The 17,500-nt window shown below is 46.8% G+C and overlaps 1 protein-coding gene and 1 long non-coding RNA gene across 3 annotated transcripts in view; both read right to left on the bottom strand.

Moving 5' to 3' along the window:
* tnnt2a (troponin T type 2a (cardiac)) overlaps positions 1-13,339 on the bottom strand; it is a 17,438-nt gene extending 4,099 nt beyond the window's left edge. The window contains exons 1-4 of one of the 2 annotated variants that reach the window (XM_055932785.1): positions 13,321-13,339; positions 12,541-12,603; positions 9,904-9,969; positions 7,582-7,603 (exon numbers count right to left, since the gene is read on the bottom strand). The gene's annotated coding sequence lies outside the window, so the exon portion shown is untranslated. Of the gene's footprint in view, positions 1-7,581; positions 7,604-9,903; positions 9,970-12,540; positions 12,604-12,864; positions 12,884-13,320 lie in introns of those variants that run through there. The other variant, XM_055932786.1, reaches the window with a different exon arrangement.
* Positions 13,340-13,887: 548 nt separating this feature from the next.
* LOC129861387 (uncharacterized) overlaps positions 13,888-17,500 on the bottom strand; it is a 5,033-nt gene continuing 1,420 nt past the window's right edge. The window contains exon 3 of the long non-coding RNA XR_008760585.1: positions 13,888-16,741. This is a non-coding gene — a long non-coding RNA (uncharacterized LOC129861387). The remainder of the gene's footprint in view (positions 16,742-17,500) is intronic.

Raw genomic sequence — 17,500 nt, 5'->3', positions numbered from 1 at the left:
TCCCATTTAAATCAACAGGGCTGTAGTGGTCCCATTTAAATCAACAGGGCTGTAGTGGTCCCATTTAAATCAACAGGGCTGTAGTGGTCCCATTTAAATCAACAGGGCTGTAGTGGTCCCATTTAAATCAACAGGGCTGTAGTGGTCCCATTTAAATCAACAGGGCTGTAGTGGTCCCATTTAAATCAACAGGGCTGTAGTGGTCCCATTTAAATCAACAGGGCTGTAGTGCCCCCATTTAAATCAACAGGGCTGTAGTGCCCCCATTTAAATCAACAGGGCTGTAGTGGTCCCATTTAAATCAACAGGGCTGTAGTGGCCCCATTTAAATCAACAGGGCTGTAGTGGTCCCATTTAAATCAACAGGGCTGTAGTGGTCCCATTTAAATCAACAGGGCTGTAGTGGTCCCATTTAAATCAACAGGGCTGTAGTGGTCCCATTTAAATCAACAGGGCTGTAGTGGTCCCATTTAAATCAACAGGGCTGTAGTGGTCCCATTTAAATCAACAGGGCTGTAGTGGTCCCATTTAAATCAACAGGGCTGTAGTGGTCCCATTTAAATCAACAGGGCTGTAGTGGTCCCATTTAAATCAACAGGGCTGTAGTGCCCCCATTTAAATCAACAGGGCTGTAGTGCCCCCATTTAAATCAACAGGGCTGTAGTGGTCCCATTTAAATCAACAGGGCTGTAGTGGCCCCATTTAAATCAACAGGGCTGTAGTGGTCCCATTTAAATCAACAGGGCTGTAGTGGTCCCATTTAAATCAACAGGGCTGTAGTGGTCCCATTTAAATCAACAGGGCTGTAGTGGTCCCATTTAAATCAACAGGGCTGTAGTGGTCCCATTTAAATCAACAGGGCTGTAGTGGTCCCATTTAAATCAACAGGGCTGTAGTGCCCCCATTTAAATCAACAGGGCTGTAGTGGTCCCATTTAAATCAACAGGGCTGTAGTGCCCCCATTTAAATCAACAGGGCTGTAGTGGTCCCATTTAAATCAACAGGGCTGTAGTGGTGCAGGTCTAACCCACATCACTTAGTATCTATCATGGTCCAAATACACCAACACAGTGGTGAAGATGGCACGACCACGCCTCCCCCCCTCGGGAGGTTAAAAATATCTCAAAACGTTCTACAGATTCAGCATCGAGAGCATCTTGACTGCTTGGCATCTGACCGCAAGGTGCTACAGAGGGTATTGCGAACGGCTCGGTACATCAATGGGGCAGAACTCCCTGCCATACTCTATACGAGGCGTTTTCAGAGGAAGGCCCAAAAAATGGTAAAAGACTCCAGCAAGCCAAGCCACAGACTGTTCTCTTTACTACCGCATGGCAAGCGGTACCAGTGAACCAAGTCTGGAACAAACAGGACCCTGAACAGCTTCTACCCCCAAGCCAGAAGAATTCTAAACAAGACTGCTGAATAACTAAGCATTTTACGACCCGGACTACCTGCATTAACTCTATGCACACAAACTGGACTCTACCCCACACACTGACCGGACTCTACCCACACACTGACCGGACTCTACCCCACACACTGACCGGACTCTACCCCGCACACTGACCGGACTCTACCCACACACTGACCGGACTCTACCCCGCACACTGACCGGACTCTACCCCGCACACTGACCGGACTCTACCCCGCACACTGACCGGACTCTACCCACACACTGACCGGACTCTACCCCGCACACTGACCGGACTCTACCCCGCACACTGACCGGACTCTACCCCGCACACTGACCGGACTCTACCCCACACACTGACCGGACTCTACCCCGCAAACTGACCGGACTCTACCCACACACTGACCGGACTCTACCCCGCACACTGACCGGACTCTACCCCGCAAACTGACCGGACTCTACCCCACACACTGACCGGACTCTACCCCGCACACTGACCGGACTCTACCCCGCAAACTGACCGGACTCTACCCACACACTGACCGGACTCTACCCCGCACACTGACCGGACTCTACCCCGCACACTGACCGGACTCTACCCCGCACACTGACCGGACTCTACCCACACACTGACCGGACTCTACCCCACACACTGACCGGACTCTACCCCGCACACTGACCGGACTCTACCCCGCACACTGACCGGACTCTACCCCGCACACTGACCGGACTCTACCCCGCACACTGACCGGACTCTACCCCGCACACTGACCGGACTCTACCCCGCACACTGACCGGACTCTACCCCGCACACTGACCGGACTCTACCCCGCACACTGACCGGACTCTACCCCGCACACTGACCGGACTCTACCCCGCACACTGACCGGACTCTACCCCGCACACTGACCGGACTCTACCCCGCACACTGACCGGACTCTACCCCGCACACTGACCGGACTCTACCCCGCACACTGACCGGACTCTACCCCGCACACTGACCGGACTCTACCCCGCACACTGACCGGACTCTACCCCACACACTGACCGGACTCTACCCCACACACTGACCGGACTCTACCCCACACACTGACCGGACTCTACCCCACACACTGACCGGACTCTACCCCACACACTGACCGGACTCTACCCCACACACTGACCGGACTCTACCCCACACACTGACCGGACTCTACCCCACACACTGACCGGACTCTACCCCACACACTGACTGGACTCTACCCAACACACTGGACTCTACCCACACACTGGACTCTACCCACACACTGGACTCTACCCCACACACTGACCGGACTCTACCCCACACACTGACCGGACTCTACCCCACACACTGACCGGACTCTACCCCACACACTGACCGGACTCTACCCCACACACTGACTGGACTCTACCCCACACACTGACTGGACTCTACCCACACACTGGACTCTACCCACACACTGACTGGACTCTACCCCACACACTGACTGGACTCTACCCACACACTGACCGGACTCTACCCCACACACTGGACTCTACCAACACACTGGACTCTACCAACACACTGGACTCTACCCACACACTGGACTCTACCCACACACTGGACTCTACCCACACACTGGACTCTACCCACACACTGGACTCTACCAACACACTGGACTCTACCCACACACTGGACTCTACCCACACACTGGACTCTACCACACACTGGACTCTACCCACACACTGGACTCTACCCACACACTGGACTCTACCCAACACACTGGACTCTACCCACACACTGGACTCTACCACACACTGGACTCTTCCCAACACACTGGACTCTACCCACACACTGGACTCTACCCACACACTGGACTCTACCAACACACTGGACTCTACCAAACACACTGGACTCTACCCCACACACTGGACTCTACCAACACACTGGACTCTACCCCACACACTGACCGGACTCTACCCCACACACTGGACTCTACCCACACACTGGACTCCACCCACACACTGGACTCTACCCACACACTGACCGGACTCTACCCCGCACACTGACCGGACTCTACCCCGCACACTGACCGGACTCTACCCCGCACACTGACCGGACTCTACCCCGCACACTGACCGGACTCTACCCCGCACACTGACCGGACTCTACCCCGCACACTGACCGGACTCTACCCCGCACACTGACCGGACTCTACCCCGCACACTGACCGGACTCTACCCCGCACACTGACCGGACTCTACCCCGCACACTGACCGGACTCTACCCACACACTGACCGGACTCTACCCCACACACTGACCGGACTCTACCCCACACACTGACCGGACTCTACCCCACACACTGACCGGACTCTACCCCACACACTGACCGGACTCTACCCCACACACTGACCGGACTCTACCCCACACACTGACCGGACTCTACCCCACACACTGACCGGACTCTACCCCACACACTGACCGGACTCTACCCCACACACTGACCGGACTCTACCCCACACACTGACCGGACTCTACCCCACACACTGACCGGACTCTACCCCACACACTGGCCGGACTCTACCCCACACACTGACCGGACTCTACCCCACACACTGACCGGACTCTACCCCACACACTGACCGGACTCTACCCCACACACTGACCGGACTCTACCCCACACACTGACCGGACTCTACCCCACACACTGACCGGACTCTACCCCACACACTGACCGGACTCTACCCCACACACTGACCGGACTCTACCCCACACACTGACCGGACTCTACCCCACACACTGACCGGACTCTACCCCACACACTGACCGGACTCTACCCCACACACTGACTGGACTCTACCCAACACACTGGACTCTACCCACACACTGGACTCTACCCACACACTGGACTCTACCCCACACACTGACCGGACTCTACCCCACACACTGACCGGACTCTACCCCACACACTGACCGGACTCTACCCCACACACTGACCGGACTCTACCCCACACACTGACCGGACTCTACCCCACACACTGACTGGACTCTACCCACACACTGGACTCTACCCACACACTGACTGGACTCTACCCCACACACTGACTGGACTCTACCCACACACTGACCGGACTCTACCCCACACACTGGACTCTACCAACACACTGGACTCTACCAACACACTGGACTCTACCCACACACTGGACTCTACCCACACACTGGACTCTACCCACACACTGGACTCTACCCACACACTGGACTCTACCAACACACTGGACTCTACCCACACACTGGACTCTACCCACACACTGGACTCTACCACACACTGGACTCTACCCACACACTGGACTCTACCCACACACTGGACTCTACCCAACACACTGGACTCTACCCACACACTGGACTCTACCACACACTGGACTCTTCCCAACACACTGGACTCTACCCACACACTGGACTCTACCCACACACTGGACTCTACCAACACACTGGACTCTACCAAACACACTGGACTCTACCCCACACACTGGACTCTACCAACACACTGGACTCTACCCCACACACTGACCGGACTCTACCCCACACACTGGACTCTACCCACACACTGGACTCTACCCACACACTGGACTCTACCCACACACTGGACTCTACCCACACACTGGACTCTACCCACACACTGGACTCTACCCACACACTGGACTCTACCCAACACACTGGACTCTACCCAACACACTGGACTCTACCCAACACACTGGACTCTACCCAACACACTGGACTCTACCCAACACACTGGACTCTACCCAACACACTGGACTCTACCCAACACACTGGACTCTACCCACACACTGGACTCTACCCACACACTGGACTCTACCCACACACTGGACTCTACCCACACACTGGACTCTACCCACACACTGGACTCTATCCTTAGTTTGGTGTCGACATCTAGTGGAGACGTATGAAGTGCATCTATACTAATAAAAATCAAAGACATTAATAGGCAGGCCCTAGAACAGTGCATCGATTTCAGATTTTCCACTTCCTGTCAGGAAGTTTGCTGCAAAAGGAGTTCTGTTTTACTCACAGATATAATTCAAACGGTTTTAGAAACTAGAGAGTGTTTTCTATCCAATAGTAATAATAATATGCATATTGTACGATCAAGAATTGAGTACGAGGCCAGTTGAAATGGGCACCTTTTATCCGGCTACTCAATACTGCCCCTGCAGCCCAAACAGGTTAAAGTGGCCGTAAACACACCAGCCAGCTGGTCTGCGCATGCTCTGATGATGCGGCTAGGCATGCCGTCTGTTTTACTCACATTGGCTGCAGTGAAGGAGAGCCCACAGGTTTTGGTAGCGGGCCATGTCAGTGGCACTGTATTGTCCTCAAAGCGAGCAAAGGAGTTGTTTAGTTTGTCTTGGAGCAAGTCGCCGATGTCCACGACAGGGCTGGTTTTCTTTTTGTAATCCGTGATTGACTGTAGACCCTGCCACATACCTCTTGTGTCTGAGCCGTGGAATTGCGACTCTACTTTGTCTCTACACTGACGCTTTGCTTGTTTGATTGCCTTGCGGAGGGAATAGCTGTACTGTTTGTATTCGGTTTCACCTTGCCATGATTTAAAAGCGGTTCATGGTTTCTGGTTAGGAAATGTTTTAATAGTCACCGTAGGTACGACATCTCCAATAAATTCACCCACGAGTCAGCGTTTTCATCAATGTTGTTGTCTGAGGCTATCCGGAACATATCCCAGTCCACGTGATTGAAGCAGTCCTGAAGCGTGGAATCCGATTGGTCAGACCAGCGTTGGACAGACCTGAGCACAGCGTTTCCTGTTTTAGTTTCTGTCTATGGGCTGGGAGCAACAAAATGGAGTCATGGTCAGATTTGCCGATTGCAGGGCGGGGGAGGGCTTTGTATGCATCGCGGAAGTTAGAGTAGCAATGATCCAGAATGCTACCAGCCCGTGTCGCGCATTCGATATGCTGATAGAATTTAGGAATTCTCGTTCTCAGGTTAGCTTTGTTAAAATCCCCGGCTACAATAAATGCAGTCTCAGGATGTATGATTTCCAGTTCACATAGAGTCCAGAGAAGTTCTTTCAGGGCCGATGAGGTATCTGCTTGGGAGGGGATATACACGGCTGTGACTATAATCGAAGAGAATTCGATTGTAAGCACTCATCTACAGAGAGATGAAGCTAGAGGCGAGTCCTATCAGCCAGCTGGTTCTGGAGTTCACAAACACAAACAGACCCCACAGAGACCCAGGACAGCAACACTTTTAGACCCAACCAAATTATGAGAAAGCAAAAAGAGAACTATTTGACACACTGGAAAGAATCAACCAGAGCAAGTTGGAACCCTAAACAAAGAGTAGTACACAGTAGGAGAATACCTGACCATTGTCACTGACCCAAAATGAAGAAAAGCTTTGACTATGTACAGACTCAGGGAGCTAAACCTTGCTATTGAGAGAGGTCTCCAAGGGCAGACCTGGCTCTCAAGAGAAGACAGGATGTGTGCCCACTGTACACAAAAGGAGGTGGGAACTGAGCTGCACTTCCTAACCTCCTGCCACATGTATGACCATATTAGAGACACATATTTCCCACAGATCACACAGACCCACAAAGAGTTTGAAAAGAAATCCAACACTGATAAACTCCCATATGTGTTAGGAGACATACCACAGTGTGCAATCACAGCAGCAATATTTGTGGTCCGTTGCCATGAGAAAAGGGCAACCAGTGGAGCACAAACAACATTGTAAATACAACCTATATTTATCTGTTTAGTTATCTTCCCTCACTATTCATACTACAACTATATGCACATTACCAAAACACTGTACACAGCTGATAATATAACACTTGAAATGTCCTTTTTTAAACCTTTTTGAGTGCAATGTTTACTGTTAATTTCTAATGTTTTCTTGTTAATGTTACATTTACTTCTTCTCAATTTTGTTCATTGTTTATTTTACTAAACATCTGTTTCCCGTGCCGATAAATCCCCATTGAATTGGGAGAGAAAGAGAGAGAGATAGAGGGAAGGGGAGAGAGAAAGAGACAGAGAGAGAGAATAAGAATGGACAACAACAACTCCCAGCATGTTTTCCACATTCCAATCCAATCTAACCTTCCAAACCTCCCATTCAATAACATGTTGGAGGACTTACTTGAATTTAGGTTTGGCCTCCTCTGTGGATGAAGAGAGAGAGAGCGAGAGCGAGAGAGAGTGAGAGAGAGGTGGAGAGAGAAAAAAAGAGTCATTAGAGATGTCCAGGTGTGACAGAGAGACAGACAGAGAGACAGACAGACGGACACAGTCACATACTGTAGGAATGAATGGGGTAACGTCATCGACGGGTTTGTCCATTTTTAGTGGGGTCCAAAATTATTGGCACCCTTGATAAAGATGAGTAAAAAGGATAATCCTGGTGTGTGTCCAAAAAGCTCTGGCCAAGGCATCGGTTTCAATCCAAATGCCGTTTAGCAAACTCCATGCGTTTACATTGGTTGGATGACATGAAAACAGAGCTCTTTGGCCATTCATACCAGTGGTGGTTTTGGCGTCAAAATAAGGATGTATAAGCAGAAAAGAACCCGATTTCAAATGTAAAATATGGGGGTCGATCTTTGATGTTATGGGGCTATTTGCTTCCACTTGTTAAGGTCAACGGCATAATGAACTTTATCCAGTACCAGGACATTTCTGCCAACAAACCTGGTTGCCTCTGCCAGGAGGCTAAAACTTGGCCGCAAGTGGATCTTCCAGCAAGGCAATAAACCAAAGCACACATCAAAATCCACAAATCGTGTATTCTCCAACTCATCAAATACTTTTGAAAAAGGCCCAGTGCCGTTTTAGTTGCAAGGTGAGATATTGAAAGGTATTGAAAACAGGGATGTCAATAACCCTAACCCTAACCCCTAACCCCTAACCCTAACCCCTAACCCCTAACCCTAACCCTAACCCCTAACCCCTAACCCTAACCCCTAACCTTTTAGTTGCAAGGTGAGATATTGAAAGGTATTGAAAACAGGGATGTCAATAACCCTAACCCTAACCCCTAGCCCCTAACCCCTAACCCTAACCTCTAACCCTAACCCTAACCCCTAACCCCTAACCCCTAACCTTTTAGTTGCAAGGTGAGATATTGAAAGGTATTGAAAACAGGGATGTCAATAATTGTAACCCTAACCGTAACCCCTAACCCCAACCCTAACCCCTAACCCTAACCCTAACCCCTAACCTTTTAGTTGCAAGGTGAGATATTGAAAGGTATTGAAAACAGGGATGTCAATAATTGTAACCCTAACCGTAACCCCTAACCCCAACCCTAACCCCTAACCCTAACCCTAACCCCTAACCTTTTAGTTGCAAGGTGAGATATTGAAAGGTATTGAAAACAGGGATGTCAATAATTGTAACCCTAACCGTAACCCCTAACCCCAACCCTAACCCCTAACCTTTTAGTTGCAAGGTGAGATATTGAAAGGTATTGAAAACAGGGATGTCAATAATTGTAACCCTAACCGTAACCCCTAACCCCTAACCCCTAACCCTAACCCCTAACCCCTAACCCTAACCCCTAACCCCTAACCCTAACCCCTAACCCCAACCCTAACCCCTAACCCCTAACCCTAACCCCTAACCCTAACCGTAACCCCTAACCCCTAACCCTAACCCCTAACCCTAACCCCTAACCCTAACCCTAACCCCTAACCCTAACCCTAACCCTAACCCCTAACCCTAACCCTAACCCCTAACCCCTAACCCCTAACCCTAACCGTAACCCCTAACCCTAACCCCTAACCCCTAACCCCTAACCCTAACCCCTAACCCCTAAACCCTAACCCTAACCCTAACCCCTAACCCTAACCCCTAACCCCTAACCCTAACCCTAACCCCTAACCCTAACCCCTAACCCTAACCCTAACCCCTAACCCTAACCCTAACCCCTAACCCTAACCCCTAACCCTAACCCTAACCCCTAACCCTAACCCTAACCCTAACCCCTAACCCTAACCCTAACCCTAACCCCTAACCCTAACCCCTAACCCCTAACCCTAACCCTAACCCCTAACCCTAACCCCTAACCCTAACCCCTAACCCCTAACCCTAACCCCTAACCCCTAACCCTAACCCTAACCCTAACCCCTACCTTTAAAAAAAGAAAATTGTTGTTGAACAAAATCTCTTTCCATGAGAAATTATTTTAGTGTGAAATATTTTATTTTCACTTTTTTTTGCACACAACAATACCTCAGTATTTGTGTTATTTATTTCATACAGTCTTTTTTGCTCATCTTTATCAAGGGTGGCAGTAATTTTGGACCCCACCTAAAATAAACAGTCTATGATTGAACCGCATCCCTCATATCTGGCCTCGCTGTTGGTTTTGAGTGGGGCCTTTAGCGTTCACCAGCGGTGCTAACTCTACCTGGGCAACAGTCACGGGACCGGTCGATGCAAAACGAGCTTGCCAATTATTTACCTTCTCCCTCCTCTGCCCCCTCCCCTTCATCTGCATGCTCCTCCTCTCCCTCCTGTGGCTCCTCCCCTGCATCAGGAAAAGAAAAATAACACTGATAAAGACAAGAGGTGTGTGTGTCTGTGCACGTGTGTGGTAGGGTAATGTTATATATATTCTACTGAGGTAGGTTGTAGTAGGGTTATGCTATTACAGTGAATTCGGAAAGTTTTCAGACCCCTTGACTTTTTCCACATTTTGTTACGTTATTCTAAAATGGAGGAAATTGTTTTTTTCCCCTCATCAGTCTACACACAATACCTCATAACGAAAAAGCAAAAAAACGTTTTTTTGACATTTTTGCAAATGTATTAAAACATTTTTTTAAATATCACATTTACATAAGTATTCAGACCCTTTACTCAGTGCTTTTTTGAAGCACCTTTTGGCAGTGATTACATCCTCGATCTTTTTGGGTATGACGCTACAAGCTTGGCACACCTGTATTTGGGGAGTTTCTCCCATTCTTCTCTGCAGATATATCCAAGCTCTGTCAGGTTGGATGGGGAGCATTGCTGCACAGCTAGTTTCAGTAGTTATATAATATATATATTATACTGAGGTAGGGTCTAGTAGGGTTATGTATATATATATTATACTGAGGTAGGGTCTAGTAGGGTTATGTATATATATATTATACTGAGGTAGGGTCTAGTAGGGTTATGTATATATATATATATATTATACTGAGGTAGGGTCTAGTAGGGTTATGTTATATATATTATACTGAGGTAGGGTCCAGTAGGGTTATATATATACTGAGGTAGGGTCTAGTAGGGTTATGTTATATATATTATACTGAGGTAGGGTCCAGTAGGGTTATATATATATACTGAGGTAGGGTCTAGTAGGGTTATGTTATATATATTATACTGAGGTAGTGTCACGATCGACCATGGGAGAGAGAGAGGACCAAGGCGCAGCGTGTAAAAAATACATCTTCTCTTTATTTAGGAGATGAACGAACGAAGCAAAACAACAAATAGACGACCGTGAAGCTATAACCGAACAAAATGCAAACATGCAACCTAGACACAGACACAGACCTAGACAATGACCCAACAAAAACATGATGCCTATGGCTGCCTAAAATATGGCTCCCAATCAGAGACAAATGAAAGACATCTGTCTCTAATTGAGAACCACTCAGGCAACCATAGACATACCTAGAACATTCACTCAACCATAGACATACCTAGAAACATTCACTCAACACAAACCCATACACTAAACCCAACACCCCCTTTTCCATATAACCACCCAAAACGAGACAAAACACAAACATTCCCCATGTCACACCCTGACCTAACTAAAATAATAAAGAAAACAAAGAATACTAAGGCCAGGGCGTGACAGGTAGGGTCTAGTAGGGTTATGATATCTACTGTATATACACAACAGTTCAAAAGTTTGGGGTAAGTTAGAAATGTCCTTGTTTTCGAATGAAATGCACATTTTCTGTCCAATAAAATAACATCAAATTGATCGGAAATACAGTGTAGACATTGTTAATGTTGTAAATGACTATTGTAGCTGGAAATGGCAGTTGTTTTAATGGAATATCTACATAGGCGTTCAGAGGTCCATTATCTACAACCATCACTCCTGTGTTTCAATGGCACGTTGTGTCAGCTAATCCAAGTTTATCATTTTAAAAAGGCTAATTGATCAATAGAAAACCCTTTTGCAATTATGTTAGCACAGCTGAAAACTTTTGTTCTGATTAAAGAAGCAATAAAATGGCCTTCTTTAGACTAGTTGAGTATCTGGAGCATCAGCGTTTCTTTCTTCTGAAACTCATCAGTCTATTCTTGTTCTGAGAAATGAAGGCTATTCCATGCGAGAACTTTTCAAGAAACTGAAGATCTCGTACAACGCTGTGTACTACTCCCTTCACAGAACAGCGCAAACTGGCTCTAACCAGAATAGAAAGAGGAGTGGGAGGCCCCGGTGCACAACTGAGCAAGAGAACAAGTACATTAGAGTGTCTAGTTTGAGAAACAGACGCCTCACAAGTCCTCAACTGGCAGCTTCATTAAATAGTATCCACAAAACAGCAGTAATGTTATATATATTATACTGAGGTAAGGTCTAGTAGGGTTATGTTGTATTTTCTACGGAGGTAGGTGTCACGTTCCTGACCTTATTTCCTTTGTTTAGTCTTTGTTTAGTTGGTCAGGACGTGAGCTGGGTGGGTGTAGTCTGTTTTGTGTTTCTATGTTGGGTTGTTGTTTGGCCTAATATGGTTCTCAATCAGAGGCAGGTGTTTTGCATTGTCTCTGATTGAGAACCATATTAAGGTAGCCTGTTTGCACTGTTGGTTTGTGGGTGATTGTTTTCTGTCTTTGTGTTCTGCACCAGAAAGGACTGTTTTCGGTTTTCACATGTATTGTTTTGTAGCTTGTAGTGTTCTCGTTCTTTATTAAACATGTTGAACACCGCGCTGCGTTTTGGTCCTCTCCTTCATCCCAGGAAGAAAGCCGTTACAGTAGGGTCTGGTAGGGTTATGTTATTTTTCTACTGACGTAGGTTAATGTTCTATTTTTAGATACTAGTAGTGCTACGGTATCTTTCATAAGCCCCTCCAACATGACTTCTGACCTGGCTCCTCATTGGTCTCCTCTTCCTCCTCTATGGCTGGCTCCTCTTCTTCCTGTGCATCCTCTAGGACACATAAAGTGAGAGAGTGATAGACAGGCAGAAAAGCCTATCTCCTCCTCTGCTCCCTAAGGTGTGCACTTGTTCACTTCAAGACATTTGATTGGTGTAAAGTTATGGCGGAAACTACGTCTTCACCAATCCAAAGCTTTTAAATCCTTGAGTAGGAGTGAATGAGTGCACACTTTTAGGGAGAAAGAGATAAGGAGAGCATCAGAATCAGTAGAAAAGTAGAACCGGTCTCATTTGAAACCACATTGTCCATACCCCTTTCCTGCAGTTGAATGACCAGAGCGGCCTCCTGGGTGGAATGTTAATAATATTAATAATTTCATAATTATCTGAAATTCCGGTGTTTAATTTCAAACGGTTTCGTTGTATTTCAGTCTTCTGTGATGTATAGAAAGTGTAATACTGGGATGCAAATTCCAAGTTGATTAAATTTAAACTCTATGTATGACATGGTAGGGGTGTCTCCTTTGTTTAAGCTCATAGCCATGTGTGTGAGGTGTAAACTTTTCTTTCAAAGTAGATTTGTTTATGAAAACCAGGAACCCCCTGTGTGCTCCTGATTGAGGCCACTGCAATCAACATTTACAAATAGCTAAACTAATAGCTAAACTAACCCTAACCACGACCTGTTCTTTCAAGTTCTATCATTTTCAATTAATTTCAGTTCATGTGACAAAACAATAAATGTTTCTTTTATTATTCTTTTCTTACCTTCAACCACCTCCTCTGGAACAGACAAGACAGAGAGAAATATTAAATAAGAAACACACACACACACACACACAGAGAAACACACAGAGACACACACACACACACAGAGAAAAACACAGCCACACACACAGCCACACACACAGCCACACACACAGCCACACACACACACACACACACACACACACACACACACACACACACACACACACACACACACACACACACACAGACACACACAGACACACACAGGTCACCTCGCTTCTAGTCCTTGGGAAACTATCTAGTATTTTTTGAATGTATTGTTTCTTACATTGTTAGCCCAGAAAATCTGAAGTGTTAATTCATACAGCCAGGATATCAGAGCGTGGTCAATTTATCAGCACTACGACCAGGAATATGACTTTCCCAAAGCGGATCCTTAGTTAACCCTAACCCCTAACCCTAACCCCTAACCCCTAACCCTAACACTACGACCAGGAATATGACTTTCCCAAAGCGGATCCTTTGTTAACCCTAACCCTAACCCTAACCCCTAACCCTAACCCCTAACCCTAACCCTTAGTTCAAACTGTTTTCAGAGGCTGACCCAAAACAACCAGGTAAATGGAGCAGCCTTCTGGGCAGACTTCGGAGGCGCGCACACCACCCACCGCTTCCCAGTGTATTACTCGCTAATGTCCAGTCTCTAGATAACAAGGTAGACGAAATTAGTGCAAGGGTTTCTTTCCAGAGAGACATTCGGGATTGTAACATACTCTGGAAACATGGCTCTCTGGGGACAGGCTGTCAGAGTCGGTACAGCCACCAGATTCTTTGTGCGTTGCTCTGACAGGAATAAACATCTTTCAGGGAAGAAGAATGGCAGGGGTGTATGTTTCATGATTAACGACTCATGGTGTAATTGTAACAACATACAGGAACTCAAGTCCTTCTGTTCACCGGACCTAGAATTCCTCACAATCAAATGCCGTCCGTATTATCACCCAAGAGAATTTTCGTTGGTTATTGTCACAGCCGTGTATACCCCCCCCAAGCAGATACCGCGACGGCCCCTAAGGAACTCCACTGGACTCTAGTCAAACTGGAAACCATATACCCGGAGACTACATGTATTTTAGCTGGGGATTTAAAAAAAGCAAATTTGAGATACAGCCTACCTAAATTCTATCAGCATATCGATTGTGGTACACGGGCTAGCAAAGCACTGGATCCCTGCTACTCAAACTTCTGCGATGCATACAAGGCCCTCCCCTGCCCTCTATTCGGCAAATCCGACCACGACTCCATTTTGCTTCTCCCCTCCTATAGGCAGGACCTCAAACAGAATGTACTAAGATCATTCAACGCTGGTCTGACCAATCGGAATCCACGCTTCAGATTGTTTTGATCACGCGGACTGGGACGCGTTCCGGGTAGCCTCAGATAATAATATTGCTTGCGCAGACCAGCTGGCTGGGGTGTTTATGGGCATATTCAATCTCTCCCTATCCCAGTCTGCTGTCCCCACATGCTTCAAGATGGACACCATTGTTCCTGTACCCAAGAAGGAAAAGGTAACAGAACTGAATGACTATTGCCCCGTTGCACTCACTTTGACATCATGAAGTGCTTTGAGAGACTAGTCAAGGATCATATCACCTCCACCTTTCCTGTCACCCTAGACCAGGGGTGGGCAATTCCAGTCCTCGAGGGCCTGATTGGTGTCACAGTTTTGCCCAGCCCCAGCTAACACACCTGGCTCCAATAATCACCTAATCATGATCTTCAGTTTAGAATACAATTTGATTAATCAGCTGTGTTTGCTTGGGATGGAGAAAAAGTGTGACACCAATCAGGCCCTCGAGGACTGGAGTTGCCCACCCCTGGTCTAGACCCACTCCAATTTGTATACCGCCCCAACAGGTCAAACAGGTCTACAGACAATGCAATCATCATCACACTGCACACTGCCCTATCCCATCTGGACAAGAGGAATACCTATGTAAGAATGCTGTTCATTGACTACAGCTCAGCATTCAACACCATAGTACCCTCCAAGCTCATCATTAAGCTGGAGGCCCTTGGTCTCAACCCCTCCCTGTGCGATTGGGTCCTGGACTTCCTGACGGGCCGCCCCCAGGTGGTGAAGGTAGGAAACAATATCTCCACTTCACTGATCCTCAACACTGGGGCCCCATACGGATGCATGCTCAGCCCCCTCCTGTACTCCCTGTTCACCCATAGCTGCGTGGCCATGCACGCTTCCAACTCGATCATCAAGTTTGCAGACAACACAACAGTAATAGGCTTGATCACCAACAACGACTAGACGGCCTACAGGGAGGAGGTGAGGGCACTCGGAGTGTGGTGTCAGGAAAACAACCTCTCACTGAACGTCAACAAAACAAAGGAGATAATTGTAGAAACAGCACTGGGTGACCCCCCCCCCTCCCAGTCCACATCGAAGGGACAGTAGTGGAGAGGGTGGAAAGTTTCAAGTTCCTCGGCATACACATCACGGACAAACTGAAATGGTCCACTCATACAGTGTGGTGAAGAAGGCGCAGCAGCGTCTCCTCATCCTCAGAAGGATGAAGAAATGTGGCTTGTCACCTAAAACCCTCACAAACTTCACATTTTAGAGCGTCCTGTCGGCTGTATCACCGCCTGGTACGGTAACTTCACTGCCCACAACCGCAGGGCTCTCCAGAGGGTAGTGCAGTCTGCACAACGCATCACCGGGGGCAAACTATCTTCCCTACAGGACACCTACAGCACCCGATGTCACAGGGACGCCAAAAAGACCATCAAGGACAACATCCACCCGAGCCACTGCCTGTTCACCTCACCACCATCCAGAAGGCGAGGTCAGTACAGGTGCATCAAAGCTGAGACCGAGAGACTGAAAAACAGCTTCTATCTCAAGGCCATCAGACTGTTAAACAGCCATCAATCACTAAGACAGAGAGGCTGCTGCCTACATACAGAGTCAAATCATTGGCCACTCTAACAAATGGATCACTCGTCACTTTATCAATGCCACTTTAATAATGCTGTTTACATATTTGCATTACTCATCTCAGATGTATATACTGTATTTTATCCCATCTATTGCATCTCGTCTATGCCGGTCAGTCATGGCCCATCCATATATTTATATGTGCATATATTTTTCCATCCCTTTACTTAGATTGTATGTATTAGGTAGCTCCTGTGGAATTGTTAGATTACTTGTTGGTTATTACTGCAGTGTCGGAACTAAAAGCACAAGCATTTTCGCTACACTCCCAATAACATCTGCTAACCATGTGTATGTGACCAATACAATATGATTTGATTTGATTTGACACAGACACACACACACAGAAAGACACACACACACACAAACACACACAAAGACATGCAAACACACACACACACACAGAACGTACCATTCTGCTCCCTGTGGATGAATAAGAAATTAGAATCACAGAAAACAACAGACATTAGAAACAGAAATTCAACAAAATATAAAAGTAAGTGAAATGTGAGACTTTATAGGTAGCGATAGGGTTTATAATATGATACTACATATATTCAGGTTAGTATATCTGGTTGATAATATGATACTACATATATACAGGTGAGTATATCTGGTTGATAATGTGATACTACATATATACAGGTGAGTATATCTGGTTGATAATGTGATACTACATATATACAGGTTAGTATATCTGGTTGATAATGTGATACTACATATATACAGGTTAGTATATCTGGTTGATAATGTGATACTACATATATACAGGTTAGTATATCTGGTTGATAATGTGATATATATATAAAATACTACTTGAGTAAAAGTATTTGGTTTTAAATATACTTAAATATACTCAAATGTCATTGGTCAAACCATCAAAAGTAAAAGTAAATGCTAAAATTATTTACATTCCCTTATATTTAGCAAACTACACAATGGTCTTGTTATTTCAATTTACAGATAGCCAGGGGCACACTCCAACACTCAGACATCATCTACAAACAAAGCATTTTTAGTCAGATCAGAGGCAGTAGGGACGACCACGTGTTCTCTTGATAAGTGTAAATTCAACAATTTTCCTGTCCTGCTACGCATGGAAATGCTAAAGTAAAGTACAGATACCCCTAAAAAATAATTAAGTAGTACTTCAAAGTATTTTTACTTAGTGACTTCACACCA

Source organism: Salvelinus fontinalis, chromosome 8 (assembly GCF_029448725.1).
Source record: "Salvelinus fontinalis isolate EN_2023a chromosome 8, ASM2944872v1, whole genome shotgun sequence".
NCBI lineage: Eukaryota > Metazoa > Chordata > Actinopteri > Salmoniformes > Salmonidae > Salvelinus > Salvelinus fontinalis.
The sequence above is the reverse complement of the archived record's forward strand: the minus strand, read 5'-3'. Positions and strand labels throughout refer to the sequence as shown.